General features: G+C 39.2%; 1 protein-coding gene across 4 annotated transcripts in view; it reads right to left on the bottom strand.

The window, feature by feature from the left end:
* The window catches only part of DLC1 (DLC1 Rho GTPase activating protein), a 256,883-nt gene that overhangs the window by 99,544 nt on the left and 134,655 nt on the right, over positions 1-22,684 (bottom strand). The gene's annotated exons all lie outside the window — the stretch shown is intronic.

The following is a 22,684-nucleotide window of genomic DNA, read 5'->3' as shown; positions in this document are numbered from 1 at the left end:
CTTTCATGTTTTGACAAGAAAAAGGTAAGAAATAGAAAAAAATCTACAGTCATTTTAAATATCTGTGGTTTGAGTATTTTATTTTTTTACCCCATTTTTCCTGCATATCACTCTATCTGTGGCACAGAATTGGGCCTGATTCTGAGTTCCTTGTATGTAGTACTTTATGCCAATACAGTAACAAAGTGATAGAAATACGAACTTGGGAAGAAAAGAGGAAAGGAGAAAAAAGGAAGGGAGCACTAGGCATTCCCATCTCTGTTAAAGATAAGATCCCATGTGTAAAAAGTTCATTAGGTAACTCAGATGGATAGTCACAGTAAAAGAAGCCATTTGCCCTTGCTTATTTTGCCCTTTTTAATAGACTACTGTGTCCTGTGACTTCCCTGAGAGAGGAAGAAAGGAATAAAGGGGTAGCTGAAACGTTTCCTTCTTAGTATGTATAAGATGCCTGTCCTAATGTTTGAAGAGGTGAGAGATCCCACCCTTAGAAAACTAATCCCATTTGACATCAGGAAGGCAAGGACTACTGAAGAATAAAGTTGTCCGTTGTCCTCAGGTTAATTCAAGGTGGAGTTTTTTTTTTTTTTTTTTTTTTTTTAAGCAGCAACTGCAGTTTCAAGTCAGATACCATTACTTTCTTGTGAAGGATTATGTTATCATTAAATTGATTGATTAAGTTTTCACAAGGTTGGCACACAGAGATCAAAGTTCAGAATAACAAGTTCCAGCCTGTGGATTTCCACTCCCTTTCAATTCACTCTTAAGAACAAAACATTTTTTTTTCTTTTAATTCTAAACTAGATAATTTATTCTACATTTTCTTGTTTGTTGCAACTTTTCCATTGCCTTCTAAGTTCCCTTTATTTTCCCTAGTCCTAATTTCCTCTAAGTCAAATCATGATCTCACTCCAACAATGCAAAGAAATTTACAGGATTTGCAATAGTGTAACTGAGGGAAGAATTGGCTCACCATCTACTTAATGCAGATCATAATTTATTCCCATCTTGGCCTTTGTCTTTTATCTTTACAGAGCATCTGCAAACACTAATGTCCTGTGTACATCTTTGAAGAAAACCAACAGCAGCAAGGGATGTCTAAAGTTTGCAATTGCTTTCCCCATTATACCCCTCCTACTTTTGGAGGCCGGATGGAGAAAACAGCAGCCAACTCTCTAGAGAAAGTCAACATGATTACACACTCCTTAAATACTTTTTTATTTATTTTTTCTTTCAATTCTGGCAAAACTTCCTTGTAGATCGAGTGACAATGCATACATTGGCAAATGTAGACATTACGACCACAGTGTAGTCTCTCTAGCTGGAAACTTAGAAAACACATACCCCCTGTTCAGGTGACATCTGTCATTGCTTCTGTTAGTGACTAGCTCAGAAGACCACTGGTTCATTTTTAAATGAGGTTACAGTAAGCTGGAGGAGAAGGAGCACTATCTACATCTTACAGTCAATATGTGTACCTCTGTATTTCAACCGAACACCACTGCCAGAGGACCACAGAAGGCAATGAGGGAGAAGGCAGTCTCAGCAGGTGTTTAGCTATCAGTGGCTATGTCTACATAAGCAGCTATGTGTCCTACAAAGAGTATATTATATAGCAAAAGAGATGTTACCACAGTTCTGAAACATCTTGGGTGGGTTACTTTGAACTAGGCCTACCTGAGTGTCGTGGACTGAGTGAATCCTCACTAGGAGGTCTCTAGTGCATTACCAGCAAGTGTATTCTGACCTAACTTCATCTGATAATCTGAATTCCCAAGCTCCAAGACTTCTTAGAGATATGAACTAAGGCATAAGAGATATGAAAGGGAGATTCTTGTCAAAGACATGCTCCTGGTCCAGGCTAAAATGTCAATAACAACACATCCACTGGTATTCATTTCAGCAGCTAAACCAACAGAAGAGCAATGGATATTGCTGATCAGGGTTTAATTCTTTGAGTGCTTTTGTGGGTTCTCTTACGCATGTAGGCATGTCATAGCTCAAAATATTTAAAGCTGTGCAACCAGTTCAATTAAATGGACAGGAAAATGTCAGAATGACCCCACAAAGGGCAAAGGAGGAGTAAAGATAAACTGTAACAAATCGGAGGAAGATGGTTAAGGGAGTCTGCTTGTCTGATGTTACTTGACATGTAAATGGATAATCTAAGCAAGATTGTGTAAAGAATTTAATTCCGTGTCAGAAAATTCTTAATGAGCCATGTACAGGAAAAGAATTAGGTGTAGACAGGCTAGAAATATGGATAGGAAATAAAAGCGTATTCATTTTAGAAAAGGGTAGACTGCGGGATGTAGCAGGGAAAATAGTTAAAAGAAAATTTATACAACCAAAGAAGGAAATTTGAGATGCACGACATTCACTGTGGCCGTAAAATGAGCTAAGAGTTCTCTGTGCAATGTGAAAGCACAAAGTGACTTTTAAATTGTGTTAGAAGGAGGCATCAAAGCAGAGCTGTGTCTCAACCTCTATTGCTACATTATTTAAGGATCATTCCTAGAGGATCAAGGCACTCGGTTCTGGTCTGGACCTCTTGATATTCAAAAGATGCTGAACCACATCCACAAAACCAAATGTGCTGGGAAACCAGCAGTTGGTGGCAGCAGGGCAGCAATGGTGGGGGCTCTTAGCTCTGCGCTGGGAAACAACCATGCACATAGAGGAAAGCTGACAAGCTGCCACTGCTGCTGTGCCATTATCTGATGGCTCCTTTCTACTCCTACCTAGAGCCCTATGCTGCATCTCGGGCAAGCCCCTACACACCACATTCCCAAACGTGGCTCTGTCTTTGGAGAAACACCATTGGAACTGCACAAAGCCAGGCCCTACCCAAATAATTGCCAGTGTAGAGATACTCCTTTTCAGCTCAGACATATTCTCTCTCCCCTCACAAATGTAGCTGTCTGGGGAGAGGTATCTGCCTGAATCACATGCCTGCCATGAACTTCAGGTTGTTTGGGTGGGAAAGCTTACTCTGTTACTCCAGCAAACTCATGCTCACAGTCTGAACTGAGAGAGGATGCCGCTGATGCCAAGTACCTGCATACAGACGTCAGCTAGTGAATCTCTGGTGTAGGTCGACATGAATGTTTTAGATTAATTTATGGGAAAAGCTGCTAAACCAAGCAGTTAAATTGGATCACTGGGAATGACATGAAAGAAAAAAAGGTTTTAATGGTGAGATTTACAGAGTGGCAAAGAAAAAGTTTTTAAAGGAAATGGCAAAACATTTGGCTGCCGTATTCAAAAAGGTACTGGAGAAGATCTGGAAAACAAATACGTTGCTTTAGTTAGGAAATGGCCTATACACCCTGCTGTATGTTACATCCACAATTTAATTATCTGTACACAGGTAATACAGCAAAATGCATCAAAAAAAAAGCAAGGTCCGAACCTCCCAGTCAACATCTACATAAAATGTATGATGCAGCTCTGTATCTTTGCTTCACTGTGCCTGGAAACTTAAGGAAAACCAGCAATAGACACTTCTCTTTCTTTCTTTTTCTATTTTTTTTTTTTTTCCTGAATAGCACTCATGGCGATCACAGCCATAGTGCAGTTAGTACTCCAGCTATCCACCAAAATTATTTTATGTTTCCTGCTTAATGAGACAAAAAGATGAAATAAGATGAAGAAAACGAATAAATAATTATGGTCAAAAGGTAAACTGGATGGGCCAACAACATGTGTTCTGGACTAAATATAATGTGAAGGGAATCTGAAGGAGACGGGTCTGCTGCTGACAGGAGAGGAATGCAGTAGCCAGCATTTGGAAGAAAGGCTACAGCACGCCCTGAGGAAAGAGGCTGTGGCACACACGTGCAGAGCAGCATGCATGCCCGGGAACAGCTTCTGTGGAATTCCAGAGGCAAATATTTATACGGGCCAGCTCCCTACCTGCCTGCCCAGCCCTCCAGCCAGAACGGCCCCATGACTGCTTCTCCCAGGCCACTGTCTCTGCTCTCACCCTGCCAGCCTGCCTTTGGGCTGTAGTCACTTGATGTCTACTAGTTTTCAGAATTTTTTTTGGAAATGCCTTTTTAATAAAGGCAATGTTGTGCTTCTCTAATCTTCCTCTTGAGGCTGGATATACTTGTAAAGTACTGCTCGTCATTCTTAAACACATAGTTTGTAAACCATCTGAGGGCAGAAGGTAATGCCTTCTAACTTTACCACTCCTCAACAGTTCAAGCTGGAGGATCTCAGCTTGCTGAACATGTGTGTTTTCTGCTCCTTCAGTGGTTCTGTCCTTACTTCAGCCTGCAAAGATAATACTCAACATCCTTTTTTTTCTCCTCAGGGCAAAGAGCAGACACAAATGCATCAGGTACTGGGATGGTCAGGAATGGTGATCTCATTTTTGAGTTCTGGCAACGTTCAGCTTCTAGGAAGTAAACAGTTATGCAAGCCTTGCTCTCTTCAGGCTTGCTCAAAATGCATCAACTTCCCTTCTGAGTGTTTACGAATGGGCAAATTCTTATGTTTATCTCTGGTTCATCTATGTGATTCTGGCCTCTTGAGTCTGGAAGGCTGTATGCATCCAAAATATGCACAGCCAGTCAGAAACACGTCATTTTTTAAAATGTGCTGCCAGTTCAAGCTTTTCTGTGACTTCAGTGTGGGCTGCAACAATTGATATGGCAAATTCAGACCATCTTCCTTGGGTGGTCTATGCAGCTTCCCTGATCTGATGCATGAAACCACCTTTCCCCATGTTACAGAACCAGAAAGGCAATGCCATAACTCTCCAAAAGTACCACAAAACAAAAGAATAATTCATAATCCAAATTTTAGGTCTAATAAAAAACGTCTGCTGGGCACATAGGACGTGTCATTGTTTCATCTCTCAGCAGATGTGTCCAAATGCTATCTAGGAGACCAGACTGGGAAAGGAGCCCTTTGAATTGGGCTTATTACATATGTTGCTTTCCAAAAGAAAATCTGGCACTGCAACATATGCAGTATCTGAGAGATCTGATACGTATCCGATCTTTAGAAAAGCAGCAGCTACCAATCAGAGCAGACTGAAAAGATTTAGAGAAATTCCTATGGAAAGACATGCAAATAAAATGTACTTTCTTGAAACAGAAAAGTTTCTTTCACTAGAAGCTTGACACACCTCAACAAAATGCTCTATATGACAAAGCCACATCTTTGTTCAATTTGATTTGGTTTTAGAAAAGATCTCCGTTCTTCAGTCAGATAAGGCAAAAAATAGTTAGAAATTTCATTTAGCATATAGGTACCTTTTAATAAGGGTGGAACAGCTTGGCAGCTTATCTGTCCCATGGGCTGCTTGCTGGTGCTCAGCTTTCCTCCAGACCTTTTTAGGGAGCAGTCCTGGGAGCAGGCTGCAGGTGGAAGGACTTGACCCAGCAGTGGCAGCCACTTTTGTCATCATCAATTCCTCCCTCCCATTATGGGCAGGAGCGGGGTGGGTATGCAATGTTGTGGTATCTCTAAACAGACCTTTTAATGAAAAAAAAGACATGGAAAGTTTTGAACTTTTTTTTTTTTTCTCCTCCAAATTGAGAATAAAAATGTCAGAAGGACATTATTTTCACATTTCTTGCAGTAGAAGTGAAAATTAGCATGTTATGGAAGCCCAGGCCTTGAGATCTGGGAGGAAGGATAGAAGTGTAGGGATCCTAGTGACGAACTATATTTTCCCCTCCCACGTTTCAACCTCCTACTTATATGGTACTGAGGGAGAACATTAGGATTCCTTCTTGCATCAAGAGTCACTGCATGATATAGATAAAAGAAAGGAAAAAGGAAGCTTATTTATTGAAGGAAGAAATTGTAGAAAAGGTCACCCCCCACACTGGATTTTTCTGCTGATTTGAGCACAGTGTTCTCTTTTCAGCCTCTCCATTTCTTTTTATCCTTTCTAAGCTCCCTGCTCCCTTACAAGTTATTTCTTGCTGCTGTTTTTCTCTTCTGCCTTCAAAATCTTGCTTCATCATGCTTTGTACATTTTCCTCCCCATCCCTGCCCTGACTACATCATTCTCCATCATCTGACCTCTGGTTCCTATTGCTGGCTGCTCTGCTCCATGTTGCTCCCTTCACTCCCCTCCTGGACATGGCAGGCTGGAGCTGCACCTGAGATAATAAATGTTTGAGTGGTGGTTGTTGCAAAGGTGCTGACAATGGGAGTGCACAACCCAGCCCCATATTACTGCATGTCACACAAAAAACTTCATTCTCAGAAAAGTGTCCTGTGCCGCATGTCAACACCCTATAGTTAACCTCTAAACAGCCTAGGAGCCAAATGGATGCAATCTGGGGAAGAGATAATAAACCATGCAACTGAGAGAGAAAGTTCCCTGAGCTGCCTCCACAGGGGGGAGCATGTTGCTTTCATGGACTTCTCAGTGTCTAAACAACTAGACTTATTTTGGTGAAACACTGAGAAGATCTTGTTGAAATATTTACCTTTGTTGCCTTTTGTTGTTTGGTAAGTACTTGCTGGTGGTAAGCTTCTTTACTAAACCCAGTAAAGTAGCTTAGGCTTTCTATTATACTTTTATGACTTTCAAATTAAACATGATCCCAAATGAACAATATTTAACAAACCTCATGATGTGATTATGGCCCTGCTTTACAAACAGTCCCATAGCTTACTTAGAGTTTTTTGAGCTTCAAAGCATGAGCTTATCTGGCTGTTTCTGGACTGCTGTCTCACTATCACAGTGTGCTCCACAAATGATAAATAATCCGATGTAGGAAAATAGAAAACGTTTCTAATCACAGCCATAAATGTAAAATAATATGAAATGACTGAATAACATGCAAGAAGATGTACTTCCAGTTTCAGTACATTGGTCCATATTAACCTGCTTTTTTAATGTAATTAAACTATCCTTACATTATCAGAAAATCCAGCCTTGTCCCTGCTGTCAACTTCTTTTTGAAATACTGCATATTAATGAGGACATTTAGTGAACACTGGTGCCACAGTTTAAAATTCAGATCAGAAAGGAAGTGTTAAAGCTTCATTCTGTTTAGCCATATGTGAGGCACCTTCCTGGTGAAGTTTATGGAAGCATTAACCTACAGGGGTGTCCAAACACCTCCATTTACCTAACTTGAGGTGCTGATACTGAACAGCTGACAGTGATAGTCTGTGAGCTAAGACAGGTTTTCACTATTAGCCATCTGCTATACTTTACCAAAGCAAAATAGTGTCACGTAGTGTTGCTTCTTCCTCTGTCACAGTGGCCTGTCATGGAAATGGGCCATACCGCAGTATCTTTTTGTCAGCTGAGTAATACAGTACAGTTTGAGGTGTCCTATCTGTGGGATTAGGGCAGGATGAATACAATTTCATAGATCGAGATACATGGTCTAAGTTAGTCCTTTTTTTCCAGTGGGGGTGGAAATGTAGCTATATACAAAGCTGCAATAATAGCAAATTGCATGCTCCACAAAGCGAAAGGGAAAAGGGAAAGGGAAAAAGGAGAAAGGAAGGGAAAAAGAGCCCAAGCAGCCCAGCACTTCTGAAACAAATCCTTGTTGTTACTCCCTGTTATAATCAGTCTGTATGAGCTTCTTTCGCAATTAGCAGCTTTCCTTCCTTGTCTGATGTTCTCTCCTGTTCGGGTCTATCCTGTCATTCTAAAGTGGTGAGTTCCTTGGGTTAAATGTCTTCCTGTTTAGACAACCCTTACACAAAATGGCACAATCTAAAAATATATATAATAGCAATAAAATCTTTGAGCTCGTCTGCAATAACTAGCACAAATAGTGATGGTGAATAAAGCCATTTTTCTGTAAAACATGGTTCCGTGAGTTTAAAATAATGTAACAGTGGCTGGCTGGTGACTGCGTGCATAGCAGTGACAAGACTGGGAGCACGGGGAGTGTTATGTGAGCCAGACTCATCTCAACCAGAGGGTGAGCAGGGAGATAATTCAGACTGCAGACAGAGATCAACCTGAACAGAGAGATCAAAGAGTAACTAGAAACTTTAAACCAAAGAAAAAGTCATAGTGCTTGACGGATAAGATGGAAAAGGCTCATTCCCAAGATTTAGTGAGGTTTAGGGCACTCATGTAAGTCTGCTTCATTAGTACCGCTCTGTGTAATGTGTGTTTTATTAAGCGATGTAGAGACTGAGCTGTCCTCCTCCCTTCTCATCCCTGCTGCTGCCACTGTGGCAGCCTCTGAAATGCAGTCTCTGCAGAAGGTTTGTTTGTCACATGAAGACAAGCAGGATGTAACCCTGACTGAACATTTGTGACTTCACTGACAGAAAAAATGGGAGAAAATCAGAGATCTTCATGAGAAGTGATGCCATTTGCATAAGGAAGTAGGATCCAACCTGAATCAAAGCTTTACAAAGTATGGACTCCCAGTAGGTTCTGAGATTTCACTAACTGAAGCACTGCTGAGCAGTTTGTGAATGGTAGTTTTTCCTTGCTCCATATTTTAGTGCAAATATTTATTTGTATAGGTAGATTGCGGATTTGTTTTTGACACCGTCTCACTTCCTCAGACTCCTGATTTCAGATTCTGTTATCTGCCATGCTTTGTTTGTCCTGGAGCTGTCTGTGGCATAACATCTTTGAGATGCTTCATTTATGTGTTCATTTTAATTCCAGTGTTTAGAGGAAAAAGAATGAAAGAATACGTTAGCTTCCCAACATTGAAAAAATCAGGCCAGCTTAAGTGCTTGATTATGTTTTGGTACAAGCATTTGTAGAGAGAGTCTTTTTTCATCTTTCTGAAAGTCCATTTGGCATAGCCATTGACAAGTCTCTACAAAACTGTTTCACAGCAGTTCAGCAGCATTGGAGTTAGCTGCCAACAGACTATGAAATGTTTTTCTCACCTGGGGTACATGCAGCCTGGGAACTCTCTGCAAGTACAGCCCTGGGCTGCTGCCAGCCCTGCAGCAGGTGGTATGAATGAGAGAACCCTGGGTTTTTACCAACCCCATTGCTTCATCTCACAGCAGGGTGGAAGATGGTCCTTCATATGTAATCAGGCATGAGAGAGTTGTGCTGGGCTTGGTATATGCAGCTTTGTGAAGCAGAGGCAGGAAGAGGGAGAGGGAGGCAAGGGGAGGAGAGGACAGGTGTATCTGCCATCTACTGTAGTTTTACTTGCATGCCTCCATTTGACAAGCAAATTTCTGCTACCAAATCCTTTTCTTTGTTTGTACTGTCCTGGTGGATTGAAAACACTTTAAACAATTGTCCTCTTTGCTCTGAACAAAAGACTACACGTTCGGGGTCTTTTCTACTTCAGATTCTTTTGTCAGGGTATTGGCTACAATTATGTTATTATTATTATGTAATAAAGGAGAAAAAAACCCACATGATACCTTATGAAGAATCACACACTATTTTGTAGGACAACTTTCTTTTGGGGTTTGTTATTTCAGCTGAAGTCTTGCAGTAACTGCTGATTGCAGGTTCTAATGCCTAATCTTTCAGAGATAAAGAATCTAGTGTTTCACTTCACCTTTTGTAAGCTTAATGCATCACAGACACAAGTTAAAGCTTTATGGGGAGTATCAAACCTAATTATCCAAAAGATTAAAGCAGTCATCATATCAACTGAAAGATACATTCTGTTATCCATAATAAAGCTTTTGTGAATGATGAATGTACACACAGTATACCTTAAATAAATACAAAGGAAACCTAAAACTGAAACAAAGGTTATCATTAGATGCTAATGTTTCACATTTACTCCATGAAGTTAACAACTCTATTAAATGAGGTTTTAATGACACAGTCTGGTTTGCTATTCCAGGAATTGAATTTCTTCATATCTTTCCTTAATTTACTTCACAGGTAATCAGCTAAATTTGCTGCTGCATTCACTTTGTTGTTCCTGCTGGCATCTGGTTTCAGACAAGGCATATCTGCCCTCTGGAACATCACTATGCTCCATGGAAAATCTTCCCTTATGTTCAACTTACTGCAGAGGTGTTAAGGGCTGCCTAAAGGATAGTGAGCTTGGACTGGTTGGTTTGGGGAACAGAACTGTGATAGGACACAGCAGTACTTTGCCTAACCTCTGGGTATTGAGACTAGCTACAGGCTGGCAAGTTCCCCTAATTTATCTTAGGAGGACATTTTGTTATTAGGTGCTCAGCTAATTGTGCACTCTAGAGGCTGAAGAGTAAGGTAAAAATATGTAACTAACAGTTACATTCTTGGTATGTCCAAGGAGAGCAAGCTCTATTTGGCACAAATGAATCCTTTCACAAATGCAGCATGTAGTTTTAGCCTTTCCAGTACCACAAAGATGTCAACACGTTTTGAAGGAATTCAGATAACAGCAACATAAATGATTAAGGGGCTGGAGAGTTTGATTTACGAGAAAAGATTAAAACATGTTCTTCTTAGCCAAATGACAGCTAATAATGCAAGGGGAGAGTAATGATAACACCTTACAAGTATTTAAAGTGTGAGCGCACCAAGAAAAGAGTGGAAGAGTTTTAAGGTGGTACAAAGGTTTCAAGGTTTCAAAATACAGAACTGAGATTGAAGAGATTGTTGTTTGTGTGTTTTTCCTCCAAAGCAGGACTAATTCACATGTGGAGCTTATGTAAGGACAAGACAAAATATGTTAGTACAAAATCAAGGAACCAAGGAATCAAGACAAATGTGAAACTAAAGGATGCACATATCAGCTATGGCACAAGTCCTCGACATAGTAGAAATTGAAACATGCAAGTTAGCAAGATCAAAATGAAATAACAAGATATAATTACACAAGCAGGATGTAATACTATAGAAAGTGTATATCAGTATTCATATTATCTTAAGAAAGAACTGACCCTGAAAGTAAGTTTTCTTTGCTCAGTAAGTTGCACAACTGCTTAATGACCTTCTACCCCTTAAAACCCCAAGATCCCCACCCGTGGAAAAGGAGCTGGTATTCAAGTGAAAAATTTGTCATATCAAATATGATATTTGATACATCAAATGTTGACACAGTATAACTGAAATAAGGTTAGATAGGGTACCTGTTGTACTAAACCTTGGTACTTGCATACCAATCAACGCCTTATGGTTAAACACAGGTATCATTGCCTGTACAAAACAAACCACAGAAAGACACAGCAGACATCCGTTGGGTGCTTTTTCAGCCCTGTTTGCTCATGTTGGCAGCTTTCTGAAGGCACTGCTATGGAATGAGTGTGTTTAGGTGGCAGCTGAAGGAAAACCAGATATTATTCCTAAGTCAGGGACAACACAACACTTTATGCATAAGGACCCAAATTAAAGCGAAACTTTAAAATTCTTCAGAAAGGATACAAAAGGTGGCATTTTTACAAGGATGCTGATAAGGAGTTTTTTTCAATCCAAACATAATACTTTTTAGTGAAATACTAGAAAAGATTATCTATACAAGTCAAAATAAAATTCTTAAGTTCAATGAAGATTTCCACCACAGGTTATAGAAGAAAACGTTGTACTCATACAATAAGTACTCTTGCATGCTTCTTAAAAGATGATTGATCCTAGACTGCTTGATTGAAGTTTGGAGTTTATTGTGGAATAAGCAGCTGTCAGCATACAGCCAACAAATCTGAACTTGGGTAACTGGTCATAAAAGTCAGAAATGAAGTACAGGTGCATTTTGCAAGGTCAATAATTAAATTTATACTGTATATGAAAATACATTTTGAAGGTCAAATGGGAAATTATAAAACACACTTTAACATAAGCCCTTTGATATTAAAAAAGCTTTGAAAGTCTCTGTCTTTACAAAGTCTTGGCAGCTCTGACTTTCAATTAATGGGATTAGATTCAATTATCTAATTAACCTAATTTCAGCCAGAATGACCAATTATTTGATGTTGAAAACTAAAAATAAATAAACAAATAAATAACAAAACTCCCCCCCTCCCCTGGACGATTTCAGTACTCAGACAGTGAAATTACTAAAGATAAAATTTTGGCAGATAGATTTATAATGATGTAGAGTTTAAATAAACTTTAAAATATATGTTATTGACAGATACTGAAAATTAATTTAGATAAAATTACCTTAGCTAGATCTTGGACTTGCAGGATTAAAGATTTTGTATTACTCTTCACCTAAGGAAAACATACCCTTTTCAAAGATTACTGTGCTTTTTGGGTGAGAAGACTAATGAAATATTGTCATTCTACTTTCGGATCAAGATCTCATCCACGCACATGCTCTTCCTACACTGTCTTCAGTGAAGTGATCACCAACCAAAACATGGTGTATACATATAGTTTTCTTATCTACCTGTGAAATACTAAACATATATCTTACCTAAATCCCCTCTCTATAATTGGATCCACAGCATTCATATTTTTCTGCTATGAGGCAGTGCAAAGTAAAGTTAAATATATCCCAAATGAAATCTTAGCTATTTTACCAAGAAAGTCTAGGTTCATAGAATCATAGAATCATAGAATATCCTGAGTTGGAAGGGACCCTTAAGGATCATCAAGTCCAACTCTTGACACCGCACAGGTCTACCCAAGTTCAGACCATGTGACTAAGTGCACAGTCCAATCTCTTCTTAAATTCAGTCAGGCTCGGTGCAGTGACCACTTCCCTGGGGAGCCTGTTCCAGTGTGCAACCACTCTCTCTGTGAAGAACCCCTTCCTGATGTCCAGCCTAAACTTCCCCTGCCTCAGCTTAACTCCATTCCCGCGGGTCCTGTCGCTGGTGTTAATGGAGAAAAGGTCTCCTGCCTCTCGACACCCCCTTACGAGGAAGTTGTAGACTGCGATGAGGTCTCCCCTCAGCCTCCTCTTCTCCAGGCTGAACAGGCCCAGTGCCCTCAGCCGTTCCTCGTACGTCTTCCCCTCCAGGCCTTTCACCATCTTCGTAGCCCTCCTCTGGACACTCTCCAACAGTTTCATGTCCTTTTTATACTGTGGTGCCCAGAACTGCATACAGTACTCGAGGTGAGGCCGCACCAGCGCAGAGTAGAGCGGGACAATCACCTCCCTCGACCTACTAGCGACCTACTAGGTTATCTCCAGTCTTCTACATATCATAGCTTCTTAAAATCCTTCCCCACAAAGCCCTGCTAATTTGTCATGTTTAATTTCATGCTTGTTGGAAAGTGTCATATCATAGAGAAGTTTAGATGTTTCTGCATAATTTCATGGAAAAAAGTGACTTTTTCTCTTTGTGACTTTCACATTTTGGAGCATGGTGTGTGAAGGCAAGAATGGATGTGTGGAATGCAGTGAGAGTCATGCACACATTTGAAATTGCTGTATTTAGATTATCAGTGACAATCACCCTATGAAAGGAGCTCTCAGAAAAATAATGGGAGACCAGCTGTTAACTCCTAACATCTACCAAGCAAGGAAGTTCAAAAAAGGCTAGGCAAGTGTGAGGCTAAAGCTTGAAACAAAGAACTGAGCTTTGAATGGATTTAAATAGAAAGGCTGCTCTCAGACAAGTATGTGTAGGGGGCAGCTGGAATTCTGTATGCTCACAAAATCCACTGCGCTAACAGCAAGCACGTGTTGACCTCAGGTCCATTCTGCTTGTCCTTGCCTGAGAACCAACATGCTGGACTCCTCTTGGGCAAAAAACGATGGCTTATTCTGAAATTACTGTAAACATATGCTGCTTTTACAGTTCCCAGCAGAGCTCTATCTTCACTGAGGTGACATGATCTTTATATTCCTGGCAGGAAATAAAAGATGGTAATGGTGGAGCCTCTGTTAGGAACAGTGGCACTTAGGAAGAAGAAAAAGGACTAGAGCATGGTAATGTGTCAACAATCTATGCACTTAAGCATGGTTTGCATTGTGGATATGTGACATATTTTTGGAACTGCTAAGGGATCCACAGAAAATTCAGCCTACCCAGAAAAGTTTAGGCGACTAATGCAATGGAAATTGTACAGGTGGGACAGACCCAAATGGAGGCAGAATTAAAGTGAGTCATGTCCCCTTACGAGGGAAGTCCAGATGAGGATGGCTACATAGAGGATACCTCCTGAAGATACAGCAAACACAAAGGTGGAAAGGGAGATGTTTAATCTGTAAATAGACAGTCTGTAACAGTCTCAAATCTCTGAAGGGAGTCCATAGGTGCTCTTAAATACCACAGACTGTCATAGTAGTCTTGTATGGCTATGTGGCCACTTTAAGACCTAATTCTAGGTCAATTAGAATTACACGTTCTTAGCATTTAAATAAATTTGCTATGCCAAATTCTCTACGCCTGTCTTCATGTTGCGCCATCTCTGTAAGGCGTTTCCTAAGACACTAACAGGACAAAGCTGCTACAGGAAGTGTCCCCTTTCTTTCTTCGGAACTTATTTGGCCGTGCCCACTTCACTGTTCTCTCAATTTGTTCCAGGGCAACTGTTTGTACAGCTTGCTGAAAGCCAGCTCACTAAGACAACAGAGGTTAAAAAATAGAAAGGCTCGATGTGAATCATTTCAGTGATCTAGTTTACAGCAAATGCTGGGATCCCTGAACTTGGACGGCAGTGAACTACAGCTTGGTGCAACAAGAGAGTGACTCACCTTCAACACAAAGCTCTCTGGCAATTTCAGCTTTCAATCTATCCGTGCAAAGGTGAATCACTGGCTGGCCCACAGAATACATGAAGAAGGATATATATTTTGCAAGCACAGCAGGTTCATGCAGAATGAAAACCAGGAATTATTGCCTGTAAGCCAGGTTATAAATCACTTTCAAAAATTGACAGCATGCATTTGAGCACAAATCCATGTTGAGGTCCACAGCTAAATAATTTCTACAATTTTTAGGGATTCACATCCCTCTCTCAACAATTCAGGTAGGCAGATTTCATACAGGTGGCTGAGCATACTACAGCTCATTGCTGTAATGCCAAGAAATGAAAAATGAAGTATAGACACAATAAGAATGTGGTGAAAGTACTCCATTCCCACTGAAGGCCTGCTTTGTTCTGCAGTTGGGGAGCTTTTCCTTATGAAATATGAGATAATTAATCATGTTCCCCTGGCTACATATTGAATGAGTACTTTAAAAGAACAATGAAAAAATGTCTTTGCATACAAGAGAGAAAGACAAGGGACACAATTATCCTGAGCTAAGATATACGGCTCACAAGAAACAGTAGAATGTATTAGTTGGTATATATGCTAACAGGAATGTGCACGTTGCTTGTGGGTCCTCCTAGGTGCTACTGAATAATGCAGCTTCATTCCAGGCTTTGATTCAGACAGTCACTTTGCTTTTTGGTCAGCTCTTGTGGTGTGGATAGTTCGTGACAAATAGCACTGGAAAAACTAGAGTTCCTTCCTATTCGTGAGGAGAAAGCTTCAAGAAGTGGAAATTTATCAGAGAGGAACAATGAAGGAAATTAATTATTGAATAGGTGTCAAGGAAGTTTTAGCAGAAGGTGATAGCGATGAACTTAGTTTCACAGTTTGTTGTGGACCGAGTCATCATTTTCTGCTGATTATGCTGTTGAATAGGAAAATGTTCTGGAAAATGAGCTGGAAAGACTCTCCTATTGAGAGGACATAAAATGACCTGCGATAAGAGCCTAAGCTATCCAAGTTCAAGATGACCAAACACTGTGTACCAGTGCAGCAAGGAAACACGCAGGAAAAAATAATTTTGTATTTGCTATTTTTGTGTTTGTTAAGTAGTTATGCTAAAAGAAATATTATTAAAACATACAAAAAAGGCTGTGCAAAACTACTCAGATTACCAAAAAAAAAAAAAAAAAAAAAAAAGTGCCCTAGGAGAATTAAATGAATTAAATGGTGGATTGAAATGAAGCCATGAGCTGATGACCAGTGGTACGGGAAGCTAGTTGGGGTCCAATCTGGACCTGGAAGCCTGAAGCTATACAGGTCTTCACTGCAAGAGCCCAGCAAACACACACAAAATTTTTGGGGCAGGGCAGCGAAAGCAGAAGGTCTTAGAGGGAAGTTGAAGGGCACAGTAGGGTAGAATCCACCTCAACCCTCAGAAGTGCTGTTGAAACAGGGGATGGAGTCCCTACTTCTAATGAAACTAATGAAACTCATATGGTTATTAAATCCTGGAAACTCCATAATATTCAGTAAAAGAGTGCAAAGGAAACTTAACTGAGTCTCATTAAAAATGAATCTGTGACCTATAAGATTTGGCACATTTCTTTTTAGTTTATACTGCTCTCAACAGGAAGCATTGCTGTCTCAGCTACAGAGCAGCATATGTTCCCTAGGGCTAGATGTAGAAGCAATGCACTCACTTGGGTCTTCAAGTTAGCACCACATTTCTCTCCAGAGAGCCAGAGCTCTCAATTAAAGAAAGAATAAAATTTGCATTGCGTTTCCAAATCAGTTAACTATAAACAGGTATTACAGATGTGATGATAGACTAACCCTTAATTTAAATTGTGGCAGCCTAAATTTTTTGAGGGGGTGATAACTGCTCTTCTGGAATGTGTTTTATCCCTCAGTTACAGATATGTAGGGTCAGTTGGTACATTTTCTCCACATAAATGTAGGGATTTTGTTTGGCAATACGAATTAGCCTTTTCTTGATGAGGGAACTTAGTCATTCATTTGATGAGAGATGAAGGCCATTAATACTTCATGAATTAAGCTAGTCCACCTCAATTCCTACTATGATTCACAACTCCAATTTTTGCTCCAAAAAATAAAAATTATTCAGTAATAAAGATCGACATTTAACCTTTTTTTTTTTTTTTTTTTTTTTTTTGAGCACAAGGACAAGAACATTCTTGCTACAGGCTACGTAATTCCTTAAACCTCCTGAAAACGGAAATGCTTTAAAAATTGTAAGAGAGGAAAAAGAACATCCTGATTCTATGATAAAAGCGTACTCTGAAATTTGTGCTATTTAGAGCATGAACCAGAGTTGCTTAGAACACACCACGGTTTCCTTGTTTAAGGGCTGTTTTATTAATGGGTAAGTGTCTACTTGCTGCAGGCTCAGGAAAGCATCGTGTCTTTGAGTTCACTTGACTGAATCAATGAAATCCGCTGTTCCTTATCAGCCCAATCTGCTGTTCAGAAGTCCATCAGGAATAAAAGCTAATCCTGACTCCTGCTGTGTGAGGACAGTGGTAGGGCAATTCTTGCTCAGTGAGGATAGGTTTGGGATGTTAAACAGGGCTGGTTTTCTCCCAGATTAACTTGGAGTCCAGTTCCTGAGGTTCTTTATTCTTTGTCACACTGATGTGAGGTTTTCTTTAGCTTCATCAATTTGTAGTTAGGTTGCTTGTAGAGTGAGTGCTCACGGAGATGACAACTTAGTGTTCAGGCTATAATTATGGCTACAGTGACTTCCATTTACCACTACTAACAACTCAGCACACCACCCAAACTGTGCTTGGTATTGATACATGAGCAGCAAAGTGCTAGAAGCAGCTTGGCATAGCTCTGTCCACACTAAAGGCTTGTCCCAGAAGAGGGGAAGTGCTGGGACAGCATTGTCTGGTGCAAGGAGCTGCCCTCCAGTGGGCATGAGATGAGCTAGCCCATGTTTCCTGCCAGATGAGTCTGCCACCCCTCCTCTCTACAGCCATGCCAGGGAGTACCTGGAACTGAAGGAAGCATCAAAGCAGCTGAAAGTCACTTGTGTCCCACACCCCAGCTATGCAGCAGCTGGACAGCTAGTTTTCTGGCTGTTTTTCCTTTTTCCCTCCTGCACTAGTTACTGTTGGGGGATAGCTAAACTATTAAAAGGCAAAAGTGCAGAATCGTTGGGCCCATTCATCTATAACCAAACTTATTAATTTCCAGGATCTCCTTATTAGTAAAAATCCAAATTACAACCTGGAAGAGAATCTGTCAGAAAGAGGGGAAGTGGAGGGAACAGTTAGTGGTTAGAAAGCAGTGGCTTAAATCTCTATGCTAGAGTATACACTGGGACAATTTTTCCATGTATTACAAGATATATGGCCCTTCCCAAACCTTAGCTGAGAGACGCAAGACTAACGGTGTTTCCACTGAGAAAGTGACTTGCTGGTAAATTCATGCTTGAATCCTTCAAGCAAGGACTAAACTTGGAGAAACTAGCGATAGAGAAAGGATATCAAAATGAATTAACGTGACTGATCTTTTTGAAGAAAATCATGCAATGAGAGCAGATCATTACAACTCCTACCACTGTTGGTATCAAACAGTCCCTGGTCCCAACACGTTCAGGGGTCTTGTCTAGAAAAGTGCCAGATGTCCTGGGATAAAACTTCAACAAGCATGATAGAAGTAAACAAGCTGGATAACTGCATGCCAGGGCTTGAGCACGTGTCCTGTCTAGCTTACTTGTTCAGATGCTGTTGTATGACTGACTGCTGGATATATGCGCTCCAAGTTTGATCATTACTTAACCTATACATCCCTATATGACTCAACCTAACACATCTCTCCCCTCTCCCAAGGAGTGAACACTCCCAATATTGGGAAGAGCTTTGTCCATTCATCTCCTTGATTTCTAAATGGAGATGGAAAGAACACTTGTAAGCAATTGCATAGTGCTATATAGAAAACAACTATAAAGGAATATTGGAGATAACCTTCTTCTGTTTGTCTTCACTGCTCTGTTTGTCTATGCTGTATTGGTTTGGCCAATACAGTTCAGATTTTAAGCAGTGCTGTTCCTGCATAGCACATGACAGAGGAGGAGTTTTTGTGCTGGAGTTTCTCTCTCACCTAGTAGTGTTGTACTTGCTGCTGCTGGTTGCACACTACTGGAAGTTTACAATGACAACATGTTTGTCAAAGATAACAGAAAAGCAATTACAGTTCTCCATCTCACTTCAATCTGTTAAAACTTTTGTCCTTAATGCAGAACATTACAAGATAAGACAATATAAGATATTTTATGTTTCTTTATTTTTAAGCATTTATTTTGCTTCGTTTATGGAAAACAGGTAAGGAAGCTTAAATAACATCTCAGGAAATGAAATGATCACTACGTCTTTCATTGAACAGGAATGCACTTAAATAACAGAGTTTGCTGTAAAGAAAATAAGACAGGTTTCAGCTAGAGTCATGGGAACTGGTGAACAAAGCACCAAAAAGCATGAAACCCCAACACAGATGTAGCAAAGACTTTCCAGATGTGGAACTCCTTCTATGGATCAGTAGCATTAGCTCAACTTACTTAGGCTATAATGATTATACTAGGAGGAAAAAAAAAAAAAGAGAAAAAAAGTAAGGCTGATTTCTTACCTCTCACTCTTTTAATTTAACTAAATGCAATTTACTTTGCTGAAGATATTTATCTAGATTTGCTTTATGAGAAGATGTCTGTTTCTTATTCCTCTTAGTTTGTCTAGTGTGACATATATTGCCTCTCTGGAAACACCTTTGAAATGTACTGCAAAAGTTAATATATGCGGTAACTTCTGAGATTGGAACTTCTTTTTTTGGCTAGTTTTTCCACCAGCCATACTTAGTCATTAAAAATAAAACGATGCTTAGTATATACATCTTTACAGTTATTAGTACAGCTTTTGGTTATACTTGTGTTTTTATATTTGTAGATCTTCATGCATTTTTTTCCTTTGCTGTTTATTCTGCTGATGAATTGCCTCCACTTCCTGTATTCTGGCCATTGATTGATGTTTGCAAAGTTTGAGATACTTCTAACTATTGTTAAATCTTTTCTAATGTGTAGAGGACTTCTACTGTATAAGTTACATAGTATTCTAGATTTGATAATAGATAGTGGATATTGTTTTCTTGAAGAAAATACTAAGTTTTACAAAACTTAAGAAACACTTATGAAATTATATTACATTTCGTAATTACATTCAACTTGGGCTGAATGTTCAACACTTTTTTTTTTTTTTTAAACTATAAAATACCACTCTGATATTTTAAAAAATATTTCAGATTTGGATAGTGACTCATCTACTGCAATCCCAATTTGACATGTTGGGCAAGTTTTGAACTGGTACATTAGAGGGTTACAATCTGGGTAAATCTTGTGAAATCAGTGGTAGGACTATCTTTAATTTCAGTGAGGAATGGATTATACAGGTCAGTCTTTGTCATTAGTTTGTCTAGACTTCTGAACACACATAAACCTTTAGCATCCACAATATATTCAGGCAAGGAACCCTGTGGTTTAGTTTTAGAATGTGTGGAGAAATGCCTCACACTGCTTGTTTTGCACCTGTTACCTTCATTTAATGTCCTATCATTCTTTTACAGGAAGAGAAAAGTAATTGTATCTAAACAACAAGTGGTTATCAACACGGAGTAATCAAACATGGATACTCTGTGCTGAGAGATGACCAAAAAATTTACAAAAACCTTTACTACCTGTGTGTCAAAAACACTGTTCTTCTTGACCCATTGATATAGTCTGATCTTGCAACTGTTGTTTGAATAGCTACTAAAAGACATTTTTCCTACCAATGCTTGCCTGATCCGTTATTCAAAACATGGCATCAGCCTCACAGTGAAGTTGTAAGGCTGATATAGAAGCCTGACATCTTCCTCTAAACAGAGGAAAGAAGTTTTAGGAAATGTAGAGGTTTTTCCCCATGAGTTTCTTTCAAATTTCCAACCAGTTTCCAGCCACTCATGCCCTTATAATGACAAAATTATAGTTTATAAAAATAATTTGATATACCCTTTAAAGTTTTGCCAGGTCAGGTATGAATATGAAAATAGAGCCCCGCTGAAGAAACGCTCATGCTGCCACAAAAGAAATTTTTTTGGGGATGATATGTCTTACTCCGCTCAAAGAAATAGTATGAGCTGTAGTGCCAAAATAAGTCCTTGGCACTCTGAATATTTTGGAGTTTCATCTCTACTTTGAGAGCTTCCCATGAAGAAGCTCTCATACAAGGGCAAAATGGTTTTAACAGTAAACATCGCATTTGTTCTATAAACAGTGCTCAACTGACAGACAGAAAGTCTTGACAGAAGTCTATCTTTTTCTTCTTTGCAACATGAAGAAACACTCATTCCAGAATGAGATTGTAAATTAGGCAGTCTGCCTGTAGGTGTGTTTATTTATTTTCTTACCTTTTAACAAATGTTTTGACTACTGTTCTTTTCTAATTTCAGGCCTGTAGTTTCGTGTACATTAAAATCCCTGATTATTTTCCTCTTTGTCTTTCAATTCTGCTTACATATGATTACAGAGGGATGATATACCTTAATTAATTTTATTTATTTTCTTTAAAACAACGTATCTATTCTTGTCTTAGCTCTAAGTGCAGCAGCAGGTGCAATTGAATCCAATTGAAATTAATACCGATTAATTGAACTAGAAGAGGCTATTCACTCAAGAGGCATGTATAAATCCTTTTAGACTTGGATTTAACAAACTTCAACTTGCAAAGTTAGTCCAAATTCATGTGACTAAAATGATTACCTGTGGATTTATAGTTTTTAGCACATTTGGCAGTTGTGTCCATCACTAAAGTTGGTTTTCCATTTTTTCTTTAATCATAATACATACAGATTAAGCAAAAATTTTATGCAGTTTGGAAACTTAAAAATTGCTAGAATGATGTGGTAAACTGTTGAAAGATTCCTGAAGCTAACAATTATTTCACGGTAATGTTATGAAATTATTTAAGATGCATTCGAGAGAGTGTTTTATTATTCTTATCATGAAATTTAAATTAAATTCAAGGGGTAAAACTAAGAAAAGACTTCAGGTGGATTAATCCTTTTATTGACATTACCTGATTTTTTCCTAAATCATCATGAAAAAGAGATTCACTAATAGCCAAAAATCAGCACAAATTTAGACTGAAGATGGTAATACAGCAATCCCATGAGACAACTAACTGCATTTTAGAATCGTATACACTGATTCTATGGTATCTACCCTATGCCAGAGAATAAGCTCTTGATTTGATTGTTTTATTGCAAATATCAGGAAGTGGCAAATCTAATTTTACACAAGCAGTGGCAAAGGAGGTGAGGCAATACTTACCTTATAGCATCTAGCTATCAACTGTATTTCAATATCTACAAGATAAGGGAAGCATCTTTTCTGAGATATGTAGTATCTTTGAGTCTACAGACAATAAAAGATCTAGTCACTTATGCTGAACATGGCACACCTGCCTAAAGCAATTCTGACAAGCACCACTTGCTATACCAGAAGCCATTCAGAGTGCAAGTCAAGAACTCTAACAAGAGCCTCAGCAACCTGTGCTGCCGCAATTACATACAGACATATCGTTGTGCTGCTGAGGATGGATCCACAACGCAAAAACACTTTGCCTCCAGGCATGCCTAATCCAAAGTGTGTTTTTTGGTGTCTCTCACCTGAGTTTTCAGCATGTCCTTAGAGGAATGTAAATAAGCACGACTTCTCATCAAACTTCAAAGAGCTCTTTCTTTTCCCTACGGACTTGTGAAATGGAGCTTTTTGTTCTATTAAGAGAGGAGTTTAAAGTGTGCATGTAAACACCTAATAAACAAAACACTATGCTGGTTTTGTGGAGTAAAACCCATGTCCCAGGTGATCTGGGATTGAAATTTTCTTATCCTTCACCTTTAACTTTTTTCTCTATTGCAATGTCTGTTATCTTGATGAACTTCCATAAATTTTCTAAACTCTTTGCATTAAAAATGATTTAAAATTGTCCAACTCTCTGGTTCATCAGCAGCAGCTCTGATGCAACTCAGCAAGCAGTTCAAGGCCAATTTTCAAATCTAACAGCAGGAGCATAATATGGTTTTATAGACATTTTTAATGTTATCTA

Source organism: Anas platyrhynchos, chromosome 4 (genome assembly GCF_047663525.1).
Source record: "Anas platyrhynchos isolate ZD024472 breed Pekin duck chromosome 4, IASCAAS_PekinDuck_T2T, whole genome shotgun sequence".
NCBI classification, from domain to species: domain Eukaryota; kingdom Metazoa; phylum Chordata; class Aves; order Anseriformes; family Anatidae; genus Anas; species Anas platyrhynchos.
The sequence above is the reverse complement of the archived record's forward strand: the minus strand, read 5'-3'. Positions and strand labels throughout refer to the sequence as shown.